The 16,916-nt window shown below is 39.6% G+C and overlaps 1 protein-coding gene and 1 non-coding gene across 14 annotated transcripts in view; one reads left to right on the top strand and one right to left on the bottom strand.

The window, feature by feature from the left end:
• The window catches only part of RNF144B (ring finger protein 144B), a 199,771-nt gene that overhangs the window by 126,021 nt on the left and 56,834 nt on the right, over nucleotides 1-16,916 (top strand). The gene's annotated exons all lie outside the window — the stretch shown is intronic.
• LOC118153396 (small nucleolar RNA U13) lies at nucleotides 745-845 on the bottom strand. The gene has a single exon (XR_004742634.1). It is a non-coding gene; the product is annotated as a small nucleolar RNA U13 (small nucleolar RNA).

Raw genomic sequence — 16,916 nt, 5'->3', positions numbered from 1 at the left:
CAGATAACACGGGGGAAGGTTGTATTTCATCTTCGCAGGGAAGTAACACTGTCTTGTTATTGTTTCAGTAGATTTTAGTTCCTAATTAAAAACAGCATGGCTGCTTCTCATTTCTCTTTCTGCAGCGTCAGGGTAGGAGTTAGTACAGTTAGCTTACTTCATCATCTAGATTCACACTTCCTCATTATTAGGAAGTGCTCAAAAGCAGGAAGTCAAATAGCTTAATATTTTTGGTATCCCTCAATTTGGACCTTTTTGCACCACGAAACATTAACTTTCCCGGGTGTCCTCTTACCCTATTATCTATGAGCTGCCAAAATAGTAAGCGATGTATGATTACATTAGTGTCTGTAAAACTGCAATATGAATCAGGCTCAACTGAAATACTGCTCTAATTTTTTTTGGTTAGAGATTTATTTCTTCTTTTTTAAAGAATGACTTAAAGATGTGTCTAATACTTCCCAGACTTTAATTTGCATCTGTATTACAGATGTCAAATGTTTTGTGTTTTCGAGACTGAAAAGAAATTTGTAATTTTTCATATGCCACATACTACTGACTTCTACTTTTAAATAGGATTGGACAACGTCTCCCAATTGCTTGTGCCTACCATATCTTTAAAACGATTTTACTGAGAACCATCCCCCTGCCCCAGAGAGTATTCACATGTAATGATCTTCCTGCCGGATTTGATGTTATGCTGGTATGTACTAGCATACATAATGTGTATGTTTTTTCTTTTCATGTCAGCCAGGTAATGTGCTTATGGTGTAACAAGGTTTGAGGGCAGCGTATCTCACGTGACTGTGAGAAGCCAATCATCACGCTTATGGACTACAAAGCATCTATACTGGTGTATTTTCTTGGATTTAATAAAGATTTAACAATATTCTATCATTGTCCTGTCCTCTGTAAGAGGCATCCCTGGTCAATTTGCTGAGAACCTAGCTGTTTGTTTGTTTGTTTGTTTGTTTGTTTGTTTGTTTGTTTCCAAGATCACTGCACTCCAATTCCAGCTCTACCCCAACTCAGCTGTGTAATTGGGCACATGATTAACCTCTTTGGGTCTCTGGTTTCTCTGTGTAAAACGAAGGTGCTAGGATCCGTCACAGTGCTCCAAATGGGGGGTGCAGTGTACTCTGGGTGTGCAGAAGAGACAGATGTGGCGTATCTGACTTGAACATTGCGTATGAATCCATTCTTTTCTTGTCTTCAGGGAGACCTGGCCTTTAAATAGATGCCCATACCCCAAGTATGTTCCATGGACCACCAGCTCTGGGAAACAGAGCTATCCTTGAATGAAATGTTACATAGTCAAATTAGCTTGGAAACTGCAACGTTATTCTGTTCCTTTCTAGGAGGGATATAAGGCAGATTTGCATTTTAGAGGCTCTGTGAAATCTTGTGGTTAAAGGGAAAGCAGAGGGCTCCTGTTTAGCTTCTCCTGATGAAGGCTTTCCATTTGACCATGCCACCCTTTTGAGTGGAACATCTATTAACTTGCCCACAACCGGTGCTCTGAAGAACACTGCTTTAAATTGTTTCATGTTGGTAATTTTTGATTTAAATGACATCCAGGGAAAAGAATGTGATGGATGTTGCTTCAAAGAAGCCGTCAGTATTATCTACATTCTTGTTAAAGGACGTTCTGGCTGTGAAGATGGTTTCTGTTAGACTATTTGCTCAGCTTTAATATGTAGAATAAAACGTAATATGAAGCAAGAAAAGCTTTACACAGGAAAAAATAGGCATAGCTCTCACTGGCATGATTTCTGTCATAGAACACGAGGTGTATCATAGAACCAAACAGGTTGATATCTTGGGGTTATAGAGAGGGAGATGTAGCATAATTGCTTCTTCTAATTTGAAGGTTAAATATCTCAGGGATGTTTGTCTATTAATGATATGCAAAGAGTGTTTGTCTCTCCCTCCCTCTCTTTTGCCCGTATATTTAAATAACCCAAATATAAAAATTCTAACTTTCCTCTTCTGGGTTTGCAGCACATTCCTTTAGATAATGCCACACAATGTTAATTCAAGTGAAATAAATTCACAAGTCAGTTATCCAAGTAATGGAAATTTGTGGGGTTGTTCCCTTATGTACAATATTTGCTTCTGATTTATTTTAGAAGTGATTCTGTCAGCCATGAATTAAGGAATAGTGAAAACACAGTTGTTGCTTGTTTTTATAACCTAGATAATTTCACCTGAAAAGAGTCGGTATGTTGGGCATGGCCTATTTACCCTTCAGATTAAACGCAGGATGTGCTCAGCAAAAAGAAAATAAAGTCCAGCCATGTTCTTGCCTTTTTTCCATTATGTTCTATTGGCTCTGGGTAGTTAGAACACCTTTTACTATTCATTTCTTGGAGCCGAATGGATTTTCCAATGTTTAAAAAGTGAGAGGAAATATAAAACATTTTAGACCAAGCCCTTCTTTCCCTTGGGGCCTGTTGGTGACCTTTAAGAAAAGCCCACAGTTGGTTTGGGAGACTGTGTTAGTCCATTTTGTGTTGCTATAACAGAATACAGAAGGTAGGTAATTTATGAAAAAAAAAGAGGTTTATTGAGCTTACAGTTTTGCAGGTGGGAAGTTAGAGAAGCATGGTGCTGGCATCTCCTTGGCTTCTGGTGAGGATCTCATGCTAGGTCAAAACACAGCAGAGAAGGTCAAAGGGACAGTGGACATGTGCAAAGAGACAAAACCCAAGGGGCATCCTGGCTTTATAGCAACTCACTCTGGCAGGAACTATTAATAATTCATTCCCACAAGAACTAATTCATTCTCACCAGAGCCAGAAGTCAGCCACTACCCAGAGAGTGATGCCAAGCCATTCCCCTACTAGGACTACCTCCCAACGCAACCGCACTGGGGATCAAATTTCAATGTGAATTTTGGTCGGGACAGACAAACCATATTTAAACCACAGCACAGACATTTACAGTTTGGGAGGATTTGCAGCGTGTATGTGCACACACAGTTTGGTAACTTTCAAATGAAGCATGAATCTGTAGTGGATCTTTCCTGGGTTCTAACTGTTATCTGCATTAGGAGAAAGAAATGCCACTTTCCTACACCCACCTCTGTTCCTCCCTTGCAGTATAGCATGGTGTATTAGAATGCAGATATGGAGATGAGAGGACCCCAGGCTCAAGTTCAGGCTTTGTCATTTGATGATGTGTGGATTTGGGGCAAGTTGTTTGGCTTTTCTAAACCTTAGTTTCTTTGTAAGATGGAGGGAGGGAGGAGTTGATAATACCAACCTTTCTTTCCCAGGATCCATCAGTGTGCTGAGCTGTTATGTTCTTCAAAAAGATTTCAGAGAAAGCAAAGCCTGTAATGATTTGACTGGCTTCTTCACTAGTCTTTTATAAAAAGGTGGTTATGTAGGTAATTGCAACCTCACTACTATTCTCAGATATCCAGAGATTAGCAATTAGGATAGAGAGAAATGCCTCTTCTGGGTTTGTTCAAAGTGTGACTTTGAATGCTTAAAGATCTAGAATTAGGACTTACAGGGAAAAAAAGTGCCAAAACAACTTTGACAGTAAATAGATGAGCACATTTCTGGTGGATGTGGAAGATTCAGATGAAAGGGTGTTTCAAAGTACCATATATTTAAGAACTTGCTTACTTCCAAGAACATAATAATATAATTACTTGTTGGCTTGATATGTTATTCTAGTATCATTTTAAGTACCTTTTATTGAGAACTCTCTGGAACCACAGGAAATAATGGGGCATCTTACTCAAGGCCAATGTCACAAAATGATTTTCTGTTTCCTCTTCTGGTCATGAGACCTGCCAAGCTTCCCCAAGGCTTTTAAACTCTCCAGCTCCAGATTCCCATGTCTTCTACTACTATTAAATGGGCTGATGTAAATTCTGCCAGTTCAAAGCACTCTATTATTCCGTTAGTTTCTGTTTTTCAAATAAACTTGCTAGCAAGGTTAGTTTTATGCTTTCCTTTAACTTTGCTTGGGGTAGTAAATCGGTGAATTTATCTTTGTGAAATGACTTTAATATACCCACTGCTTCCATTAAGAGAGTTAATGAAAATACTATGGTGACTTTTTATTTATCGGTCAAGTCACTGGTTTATGATGCCACTTTTATTGACTATATTTTTCCACCAACAACTGAGCCACTGCAGGGTCAGATGGCATCTGTGGAGAAAGAGCAAGCAGTAACAGCATGAGAAATGGATTAGAGATGACTCAAGGAGGAGCTGGCTTCCTGGACCCATGATCTCATCCATGCCTAATGCTTACCACTTACTTATTCAGGGAAAGTAGTAAAATGTGGCAAGGGAGGAAAGAACAGCAGAAGAAAACCATACTGTTAAGGCCCTGATGTCTTTGTCATAGCATCATAGTCCTAGAATTGGAAGTGACCTTACATCTTTTAGTTCCCCCACCCTCCTAATGAAAGAAGTCCTTTTCTGGGATGCCAGCATGGTTTGGCATTTAAGAGAATGGATCTCAAGTTTGGTAGCTTAGGCTTTATTTATTCAACAGATATTTGCTGTGTCTTGCATAGTTCTGATGGTTTGAATACAGTGGTAAACAATCAGATTAAGCCCTGGTTTTCAAATATCTCAACTTTTAGTGTGTGACATAGATGCTAACAAGTAAATACAGAAGTCAGATGATGGTGTGTGCTCTGGAGAAATGAAATAGGGTGAGGGGTGTTGGGAGTGCTATGGGGAAAAGGGGCTTCTACTTTGTTAGAATGATCAGGGAAGTCTCAGTGATAAGGTATTATTTGAGCAGAGACTTGAAGGAAATGGGGAACAAGCCACAAATACCTGGGAGAAGAGGGTTGTAGGCAGAGGGAAGCAGTATGGAGGTCTTAAGCTGCGAGTGTGCTTGGTGTGTTCTGTTACAGCAAAGGAGGCTGGTGTGGCTGGAGAAGTGTGTGTGTGTGTGTGTGTGTGTGTGCATAAGGGAGTAGTAGGAGATGAAGGTTAAGTCCTGTGATCTGCTCTCTGTAAGCTGGAGACCCAGGAGAACCAGTGGTGTGTTTCCAGTCCAAGTCTCAAGGCTTGAGATCTAGAAGAGTCTAAGTCCGAGGGCAGGAGAAGAGAAGACTGATGTCCCAGCTCAGGCAGTCAGGCAGGGAGATGATTTCTTTCTTATTTTTATTCTCTTTGGACCCTTAATGGATTGAATGACGCCCCCTCACAATGAGGAGGGTAAACCACTTTACTAAGTCTACTGATACAAATGCTGATTGTATTAGTCTGTTTTCACATTGTTATAAAGAACACCTGAGATCTGGAAAAAAAAGGAGGTTTAATTGACTCGCAATTTTGTATGACTGGGGAGGCCTCAGGAAACTTAAAACCATGGCAGAAGGGGAAGCAGTCACATCTTACATAGTGGCAGGCGAGAAAGAGAGCACCACACTTATCAAACAACCAGATCTTGTGAGTATTTGCTAACTATTGTGGGGAAACTGCCCCTATGATTCACTCACTTCCCACCAGGTCCCTCCTTCAACATCTGGGGTTTACAGTTCAAGATGAGATTTGGGTGGGGACACAGAGCCAAACCATATCACTGATTTTATCCAGAAACACATACACATGCCCAGAAATGGGGCATATAGGAGGCATCCTGTGGCCAAGTTGATACACAAAATTAACCCTTATGCATAGTACTAAACTACAGGAGCCAGGGTGAAAGCAAGAAGACTACTTAGAAGGGAAATATAATAATCCAGGCCATAGATGGTAGTGGCCTGGACCAGCAGGTGGTGGCTGTTAATGTCTATTGGGTCATTTTCTTTCATATATATATATAAGGATAATAAATCATCTCATAAGATTATACAGAAGATTGCAATAGATAATCTAGATAAATTACTTAGTACATTGCCAGAATACAGCTAGCATGTATAGCTCTACTGTTTTTAGTGTGGTTATCTAGCTTTTGAATGATAATTTCCTGGATTGGGACATACCATAGTATTTCCAATTCAATTACTGGAAATTTCTAAATTGAAACTATCTTTTTTTCTACATTCATTTGAAACTGGTTTCTATGTAAATTCTAACTATTAGTGTTAATTCTTCTCGCTAAAATAAAATTGGTTAGAATCTAATTTTACTATTCCTGTTGAAATAGAATCTTACTCACTAGCTGCATATTATCTGAATGAAGGTTATCTTTTTGTTACAGGGCAAAAGTCAGATTACTGATGAAAAATTCTCTCAAAGTGCTCAATCAAATGTAGGAAATAGTGAGCTATTTAAGTAGTGAGATTATTAGGCCTGGCTCGAGTTCCAATTCTGTCAATAACTCAATGACTGGAATCAAATCATTTCTCTGGAATTTCCTCATTGGTAAAATGGTGGCTTGGTTTGGGAGCGACCTCCCTCCCTCCCTCCCTCCCTCCCTCCCTCCCTCCCTTCCTCCCTCCCTTCCTCCCTTCCTTCCTTTGAGACAGAGTTTCACTCTGTTGCCCAGGCTGGAGTGCAGTGGTGTGCACAAAGCTCACTGCAACCTCTGCCTTCTGGGTTCAAGTGAATCTCCAGCCTCAGCCCCCTGAGTAGCTGGGATTACAGGCATGTGCCACCACACCCAGCTAATTTTTGTAGTTTTAGTAGTGATGGGGTTTCACCATGTTGGCTAGGCTGGTTTCAGACTCCTGACGTCAAGTTATCTACCCACCTTGGCCACCCAGAGTGCTACGATTACAGGTGTGAGCCACCGCGCCCAACCTGGGATTTTTCTAAAACCATTATTTCTTTTTCTTCGTCATTTTTTCTTCTTTAAACTGAGAATCCTCAATTACTTTAACCAGTCCAATTATTCTCCTGTGGGAGGTTTCAGTTTGCTAAGGAAGATAGATCATTCATCTTATTAGTTACTATTTTAGTATGCATTATCATTCACATTTAGGTCCTGTAATCAAGTTAGCATGATCTTACTCCATTTGGGATGGAAACATGACTGTAGTGGACACTGTAGCATTCACTCAGATCCCTCTTCAGGGCAATGTTTCTATCCTCCGTTTCCCAGCGACTGGCTTATGGAACAATGACTGATTGCTGCAGGGGTAAAAACGTCTTTCCGGTTCGGCTTAATGAGGTGCAGCTTCGAAGAGCCCTTTCTACCTTCCAAGTACCCTGTTGGATTTTAGGACCAGATCAGGCCCTGGATGCAGCTGCATGGCGGGTCAGGATCTCCCTTTGTCTACTTCTATTCTCCTTACTTCCTTATAGGCAAGACTCTGGTGAGAATATACCCTGTAAATCTTCTAAATGGAATTTTCCATCCTTGAATCCATTTCTAGGGAACACAGTTGAAGACACAAATCTGTGAATTATTATTTTTCTTCTGGTAACGCCCCTACCTCTATAGTCCAGAAAAGTGTTTCCCTTTTTCTCTGTAAAATGAGCATCTCATGACCTTTACAGGGTCGTGAGGCCTTTTCTCCCATTGCCTCTAAGTTAACTAATAAAGTGCGATATATTCCTTAAATGTCTTATATTCCTGCTTTATTAGTATATTTATATAATTCTATAGAAACTGAAAAATTTGGCCAGGTGTGGTATAATTCCAGTACTTTGGAAGGCTGAGGCAGGTGGATCACTTGAGGCCAGTGGTTTGAGACCAGCCTGGCCAACATGGTGACACCCCGTCTCTACTAAAAATACAAAAATTTGCCAGGCGTGGTGGTACATACCTGTAATCTCAGCTGTTCGGGAGGCTGAGGCATGAGAATCGCTTGAACCCTGGAGGTATAGGTGGCAGTGAGCTGAGGTCTTGCCCCTGTACTCCAGCCTGGGAAACTGAGTGATACTGTCTTAAAGAAAAAAAAGACCCTGGAAACTCTTCTTTTTCTTTGGGTGGATCTCTTTGATCATACATTGACATATTTTACCTTCTTGCAGTAGGTATATTAAGAAGCAGTAACTTATTCTCTCCCCCACCCTCTTGGATTGACAGAATTCTTTTGGGACAAACTTCACTTGCATAACTAGTTGATTTTTTTTTTGTTTTGTTTTTGTTTTGAGACTAAGTGTTGCTCTTGTCCCCCAGGCTAGAGTGTGATGACGATCTTGGGTCACTGCAACCTCTGCTTCCTGGGTTCACATGGTTCTCCTGCCTAAGCCTCCTGAGTAGCTGGAATTACAGGCAGGCTCCACTACACCCAGCTAGTTTTTGTATTTTTAGTAGAGACAGAGTCTCACCATATTGGTGAAGCTGGTCTCGAACTCCTGATCTCAAGTGACCTGCCTACCTCGCCCTCCCAAAGTATTAGGATAACAGACATGAGCCACCATGCCCAGCCTCTGTAACATTTCTTACCTTGATCATAGGCTTAACAAATACTTTAGGTTTGGCATTGGGGTAAGGGGTAAACGGTGGGTTCCAATATGTGGAACAAGATTTTATTTCTTTTTTACAAAGAAAGTTATGAAAAGATAGTTTGGTGATCTGTGCTTGTATGTTGTGTAGACTTTTCTCCCTTAAGCATGCCTTTGGAAAAGTTTAATTCTTCAAACTATATATCAGAATGTAATAGGCTGATAGGTGTTATAAAGAATTTCTACTTTGAGATTTCTATGATTTTTCTTCCGATTAAGGCAAAGACTGTAAAGATAGTTTATTACAGTATTTGGTAGTTCAGTAAACAAACATGTTCTAAAACATTTAAATAACTGTGTTGAAGTAAAACATGTGTCCCAAATTCACATGAATTATATGCAAGTTAATACTTTGGTGAGCAAATAAACTCTTGGTAATATATTGCTGTCAGCTGAGTGCTAAAAATATAATATATATTATAAATATCTGACTCAATTTAATCATGAATGAGTTAATCACTTATTCATATTTAAATATAAATATTATAATGGCAAAGCTGAAGTTCAATATTTTCTTAAATGAGTTCATTTACTCTCAATAGGTTTGGGGCCTTTATTTACTAATAAAATAGATTCATGATTATTGAAGAAAAAAAAAAATGTAATAGGCTGACCAAACATGCAAATCACGACCAGAGAGCAGGCAAAAGTTGGTTTCTGATGAGAAAATTTTTCCGCTCTTGCCACTAAGTCACCAAAGTTTATTTATTCTTTTGAAGTTGCACCCTTTTTCCAATATTCTCTAAGTCTATTCCCACTTTGTCCAGACTCTGCTGATCCACTTGGTAGTAGTGTGTGCCAGACATGCTATTAATTGTGGAGCAAGTGGCAGTCATCAGACATAACCAGCCCTGCTGTTATGTGGGCAGCAGACCCTCTGATGAAGGAAGTACAGTGTGCTATAAAGCCTGCAGGAACTCACCTCAAATAGACTCAGGGAGGTAGGAGGCTTCCTAAGGGCTGAGACGGAAAGGTAATAGGGATTGCTTGATGGCATTGTTGATGGGGCTACAGGTGAGAACAGTGTTCCAGGGAAAAGAGGCTGGCCACATGTGGGAACACAGAATCAGGGAAGAGTGACCTGCTGAGGAACCAAACTGGAAGGTGTTCCTGGGACACATTGCTGGAAGTGTGGGTGTGCTCAGACAGGAGGCTGGAGAGGCAAACAGAGACTAGATGGGATACTGTGTTTAAAATACGTTATAGAGCCACTGGAAGGCTTTGTTTGTGAATGAGATAAGAAGGATGGCATTGGCACAGGGCAGAGAATGGACTGAAAGTGGGCAAGACCGGAGCAGGAGGAGGGAAGTATGGCTGGTTGAAGTAGAGCTTAGAGAACAATGCCCTTATCAACTTAGGATACGTGTGTATGGCAGACTGCAGTTTTGATGTCTGGAGTATTTACATTATTTTTATGTCCCCAGTTTATCTTTTTTCCTATCCATTTGGGATACTGTCAGATTTCTTTCTTTCTCTCTCTCTCTTTCCCTCTTTCCTTCCTTCCTTCTTTCCCTCCCTCCCTCTCTTCCTCCCTCCCTCCCTTTCTTCCTTCCTTCTTTCCTTTCTTCCCTCCTTCTCTCCCTCCCTCCTTCCTTCCTTTCCTCCCCTTCCTCCCCTTCTTTCTCTCTCTCTCTCTCTCTTTCTCTTTCTCTCTGTTTTGACAGAGTCTTGCTGTCATCAGGCTAGAGTGCAGTGGCACAATCTTGGCTCACTGCAACCTCCACCTCCCTGGTTCAAGTGATTCTCCTGCTTCAGCCTTCTGAGTATCTGGGACTACAGGCACATATCGCCACAACTGGCTAATTTTTTTGTGTTTTGGTAGAGACAGGATTTCCCCATGGTGACCAGCATGGTCTCAAACTCCTGACCTCATGATATGCCCGCCTCGGTCTCCCCAAGTGCTGGGATTACACCATGCCCAGCCAGTACTGTCTGATTTCTTAAACCGTTGCTGTCAACCACAACTATCATTATTAATCAATTCATGCTGGAAGTTGCAAAGTTTTTAGGGTAAAAAATCAGACCTTGATGATGACCGTAAGCAGTAGGGTATAAATAACCCCCACAAGCTTAGCATTCCAATAATGGAACACTAGGTATAAACTGGTTGAGGCATGTGCTCCTGTTTGAATCCTTTTCCTGCCGGCATTCAGCTTCCCTTGCCGTCACACAGCACTACCTATCCAGATCCCCTTTGCTGCCTTTTAATATGAGGTAGGCGTATCTCCATGTCTTTCCTTCTTCCTAGACGATTCCTCTTTCCTTTCTTATCTACTGCAGCAGTTTTATTCCTCATGGTTCATTGCCTGCTCAAGGCACAGCTCTACTCTTTATTCATGAGATACTTATTTTGACAAGCCAGGGGGAAATTATTGATGAAAGATTCCAGCATGGTTTCTTTCCTGGTGCATTGACTGCCCTAGCGTGAAATGGTCATCTCTTCTCTGAAAGCCTTTAGCATTTAAAATGGAATTAAATTTCATGTGAATGTCTGTATTGCCTTACATTCTAGGTATTTGACACAGATCCGTTTTATCTTCCCATTTAGATGCAAAGCTCATGGAGGGAAGAAGCCCAGGAAAGCAGTTAGGCATCACTAGTCATCACTGCTGTCAAGATAATAGCAACTAGTGTTTATTGGCCATTTATTCACTGCCAGACACTGTTCTAAGTTCTCTACTCATTTTATCCACATAATGAACCAAACTAAGCATTTAAAGATCATGAAGCTGATCTACAGGAATGACTTCTTCTCTAGTGTGACACATTTTCGGATTTGTGCATCTGTGTTTGGAGGACTACTAAGCCATCCCAACAAACCATTCACCTAATTGCCAGCTTCTTTGTTATTTTTTTGAGATGGAGTCTTGCTCTGTCACCCAGGCAAGAGTTCGGTGGCATGATCTTAGCTCACTGCAACCTCTGCCTCCCATGTTCAAGTGATTCTCCTGCCTCAGCCTTCCAATAGCTGGGATTACAGGCACCCGCCACTACGCCTGGCTCATTTTTGTGCTTATTTGATTTTAGTAGAGACAGGGTTTCACCATCTTGACCAGACTGGTCTTGAATTCCTGACCTCATGATCCACCCGCTTTGATCTCCAAAAGTGCTGGGATTACAGGTGTCAGCCACCGCTCCTGGCCTCTAATTACCTAAACATTTTCTAAACATACTTAGGACACTCAGGGGATGTTGTGCAGAGAGCTGCTGTCAGATGCCGCTATCATTGCAGTAGTTGAAGTCAACTGCAACTTCTGCAAAGTTTGCAGAAATTCAAGGGTGTGATGTATAGGATTTTAGTTCCTCTGTTTATCTCTTTGTAGAACTGGGGCACAGACAGGCAAGTGAGGGCCTCTCAGTAGAAGAGTCAGCAGGAAAGGCTACATGGCTGAATTCTCTTCTCCCTTCAGCTGCCAACTTGGAATGGCTTTCAGCCAAAGACTGAGACTTCAGTGAAATACAGAGTATTTGGTAATTTCATGTACACTGAAGGTACCAGAGAATATGATTCGAAATGCAGTGAAACCTCAGTTACCTGTTTACCTCCCTCCTGTCCCTTTTTTTCTTGCTCTCTTCTTTTTATTAATTTATTTTAATATATATATATATATATATATATATATATATATTTTTTTTTTTTTTTTTTTTTTTGAGACAGGATCTTGCTCTGACACCCAGGCTGGAGTGCAGTGGCACAGTCATAGCTCACTGCACCCTCAACCTCCTGGCAATCCTCCCACCTCAGCTTCCCAGTGTTGGGATTGTAGGCATGAGCCACCATGCCTGGCCTTCTGGGTTTTTTTAATTGAAGATAATTTTAAATTATAAATGTAATGCATGCTAATTTAAAAATAAACCAATAACTTCAGAAAGTGTGTGCATGATTCACCTATATTATTATTTTTTCTTGAGGTGGAGTTTCACTCTGTCGCTCAGGCTGGAGTGCAGTGGCACAATCTCGGCTCATTGCAACCTCTGCCTCCTGGGTTCAGATGATTCTTCTGCCTCAGCCTCCCAAATAGCTGAGTTTACAAGCATGTGCCAGCACGCCCAGCTAATTTTTGTATTTTTATTAGAGACGGGGTTGGCCAGGCTGGTCTTGAACTCTTGATGTCAGGTGATCGGCCCACTTTGGTCTCCAAAGTGCTGGAATTACAGGCATGAGCCACTGCACCCAGCCCACCTGTACTTTCTTCTAGACTCTTTCCTTGTGTACTTATGCATATGACTTAATAGAGAAATGGGATCTTTACCTACAGACAGTTTTCTTTAACTTGAGTTTTACAAACGTAGTACATTGTGGACAAATTACTGTGCAAAAATATACAGACCAACCTTCCTTTTTAAGTATTGTATAGTGTTCTATGATATGGTTGTATGAAAATTTATTTAACTGGGCCCCTCCTAAATAATGGATTTTAAAGTTATTTCGAGTTTTTGCTATTATGAATGAATTTCAGTACTTATAGTACTTATATAAATGTGAAAATACCTGTCCTTCAGATAACTTTTTAGAAATAGAATTGTCTAACCAAAATATGTGTACTTTTTTTTTTTTAAGACGGGTTTCACCATGTTGGTCAGGCTCGTCTTGAACTCCCAACCTCAGGTGATCCGCCCACCTTGGCCTCCAGAGTGCTTGGATTACAGGCGTGAGCCACCACGTCTGACTGTGTACATTTTAAGTCAATATGTGTTACCAAATTACTGTTCCAAACTGTCGCACCAGCTTGGCAACCCCACTGACAGAGTTGGAAAGGCCTCCCTTTTGATGCTGGGTATTTTCAAACTTTTCAGCTTTTCTAATCTGATATGTGAAAAGAACATATCTCATTGTTTAACCCATACTTCCTCTTTTAAGGAGGAAGCAAATTGTTGTAAGAGAAGCTCATCTCTTGAATCTATCTTTAAAAAATACACAGACTGGGAGCAGTGGCTCACGCCTGTAATCCTAGCACTTTAGGAGGCTGAGGCAGGCAGATCACCTGAGGTCGGAAGTTTGAGATCAGCCTGACCAACATGGAGAAACCATCTCTACTGAAAATACAAAATTAGCCACTGTGATGGTGTATGCCTGTAATCCCAGCCACTGGGAAAGCTGAAGTAGGAGAATCGCTTGAACCCAGGAGGTGGAGGCTGCGGTGAGCTATTGTGCTATTGCACTCTAGCCTGGGCAACAGGAGTGAAACTCAGTCTCAAAACATATGTGTGTGTGTGTGTATGTGTGTATAGGTGTGTATGTTTGTGTGTATATATATACACACACCTATATATACATGTATATATACACACATCTATATATAAACACACATATATATGTATATATATACACACACCTATATATATACACACACATATATATACACATATATATACACACACACCTATATATATATATATACATACATACATATATACACATACACATATATATATATATACACATACACACATATATATATACAACATATATATATATACATACACATATATACACACACACATATATATATACACACATATATGTATGTGTATACACACACACACACACAGTATGTTCAGTGCTAGTATAGTTTCAACTCATTTTATACCTTGGTATTAATAGCAGTCAAGTTAGAAAAAAATTGGCCATATCTAGAAAAGTGTATTATGCAGAGAAGACATGAATGAATGAAAAAATAATGTTGGTCTTTGGAGTGTGGGAAATGACTTATCACACAAAAAAGTTCATGTCCAGTGACAAAATGTTACTAAGTAGGAAAAGGAGGTTTAAAAAAATGTAGGCAAGTTGAAAATTCAGTTATTCTAAAATACCACTTTCTGTGTATTCAGTTCATTAAAGATTGGTTATGTAAAGCTTATCTTGTGGATTCCAGGTATGCAGTGTACCCCTTGGAATCAGGTGAGACACAGTGCCTCATTTCCATGGAAATACATGGCTCTGTGTTAACCGAAAGCCTCAACGGTTTTGAATAGTTTCCTACCCACAGTAAGGAGGTCTTTTTGGTTTGACTCTTCTGGAAAATATGTGTGAGGTATTTACTGCATGAATGCAGGGTGTTTTTTCAATCTGCTTAAACTTCAATTTATTCATCTGCTTAAAAAAATATAAGAAAGGAAAAGCAAGGGCATTTGAGTACCTACCATCTACTATGTAATATGCAAGGGTACTATTTTTCCTCCCATTTACTATTCAGTTTACAGATAAAGAAACCAATTCAGAGTTCAATAACTTGCCCAGGACCTATAGTATTAATTCCTGTATCATAGCAGCGTTTGGAGGCAATGAAACAACCTCTGTGAAAATATGTAATGTATTGCCTAGCACATTAGTATCTGGTCCCTGATTTTTGTTTGTTTGTTAGTGTGAAAATGGATGAAGGCCCATATTAGGATTTTGTGATCTTAACCTGAATATTCTAAAGCTTGACAATGGCCTGTGTAATGCAAAATTGACAACTGGCTACTGATTTTATATACATAAAAGTTGAGTCAGTACAAAGCAAAAGTAAACAGCTACTAGTTTAAAGAAAATCCAAGGAGTTTTTCAGAGAACAGAAAGTATGTAGTCTGAATATAGTGGTGGCTGAGGCCTCAGAATAGAGATTGAGCATGAACATGAGTGTTCTATGAACTTTCCACTTTGTGATTTTTGGTGAATTATTGAGGAAATCAAGGCCAAGACGTTCAGATGTCTGATTTACACAACTGGAAGTTCCCGGTGAATTTAGCATATTTTCAGATGTTGAAACTGAAGTCAAGGTTCAGGGCCAGGCCTTCTGCCTCAGTGACTGATGTTCTTCCACCCTCCAGGTACACTGTGTCTGTAGAAGTTACTGGTGTTCTTAGGAGGACAGTCTAATGGTTGTTTCCAAGTGATTCCTCTGTGCTGAGGGTGATTAATGCATGGACTACTCCGGAGCCCAGAGACCTTTTCTGCAAATGGAAAAAAAATTACAGCTTAACGTCTGCTTTCTCTAGGTAGTATGCTAATTAAAGATTGTTTTAATATGGAATGGTGTCTAGCCTTTGAAAAACTTTATGGTTTATGGTATTGATAACCTTCAGAAAAGGAAGACTTGTTCAAATTACAGCAATTAATATGAAAAAAAAAACCCTCAGTATGAAGCCCCTTGACTTCTGAAAACTTGCTTTTTAGAAAACGTTAAAAAAAAATTCCAGGTTTTACAGGATAAATCCTTGGGGGGATATTATGAGATAAGGAGTAGTTGCAGGCTTGATGGAATGTAAATTATAATTAGTTCTGATTTGGCTATGATGTCATTGAATAAAATGAGATTTCTAATAACCAGCTTAGTCATTGTCCAACCTTTTCTACTTTTTCAGAGTTCAGTTCTCCTAAATCTAATAGATTCTCTTTTGTAATGTAGCCAAAGAGGGAGTTTAAGGGTTAGGTCTGTTCTTAACTGATAGTCCCTTGCTCCTATCCTCCCATGTACAGAAACAATATCTTCTAGAGGAAACGTTATGGCATCACTTTTCCCCAACTTTTGGGTCATTAATATGAGCTATTTTGCATGCTGGCTTCATAGGTTATATCCTGTAGAAGAAAATGTTGGTGATGAGTTAGCTTTATTCTCTCACTTGCACAGTGTTAATATTTTTTTGAATTTCAGAAATTTAGATAGTTGTTAATATTGCTACCACTACTTTTATTTGAAATTTTAAAAATTTATATAGATATGTAGAAGGTATATGTATATTATTAGTTTTAATTAACAGGACATTATTTCACTATAATTTATTCAAACTGTGGTTTAAATACTGAGAAAGATTTTATTTAAAGTATAATAAGATTTCTGCCTTTAAGCAGTATTAAAATCTGAGGTTTGATGAATGGTATAAATTTTATCTTTTGCTTTTAGTTTTAAAAAATTGTACAATATCCTGTTTCTATGCTTGAAGATGAAAAAGAAAAACTTTTAAAAAGATGAAAAAAATTATACAACAGTTTGTTATGAAACAAGATAAAGGATTTTTACAACAAATACCTATAGAGTTATTCCTTGGTGTCTTCAGGATATTGGTTCCTGGCCTTTTCCTACTCCCAAAGATACCCAAATTCATGGATGCTCAAGTCCCTTATATAGAGTGGTGTAGTATTAGCATGTAATTTACGTACATCCTCCGATATACTTTAATCATCTCTAGATAACTTATAATACCTAATGCAACGTAAATCTATGTAAATGGCTTTCCTACCATATTTTTTGTGTATTATTGTGTTTTTAAACATATATTTTCTGTCCATGGTTGCTTGAATCTGCAGATGTGAAACCTGAGGATGGGGGTTGACCGTATACCAACGATGCCTTAGATTCCACCTAAGTCCATTTGTGTTGATATAACAAAATACATGAGACTGGGTAATTTATAAACAACAGAAATCCACTTCTCATAGTTCTGAAGGCTGGAAATTCCAAGGTCAAGGTGCTGGCAGGATTGGTGTCTGGTGAGGGCTGCTGTCTGCTTCCAAGATGGTGCCTTGTTGTTGTTGCCTCTGGAGGGGAGAAATTC

Source organism: Callithrix jacchus, chromosome 4 (genome assembly GCF_049354715.1).
Source record: "Callithrix jacchus isolate 240 chromosome 4, calJac240_pri, whole genome shotgun sequence".
Taxonomy (NCBI): domain Eukaryota; kingdom Metazoa; phylum Chordata; class Mammalia; order Primates; family Cebidae; genus Callithrix; species Callithrix jacchus.
The sequence above is the reverse complement of the archived record's forward strand: the minus strand, read 5'-3'. Positions and strand labels throughout refer to the sequence as shown.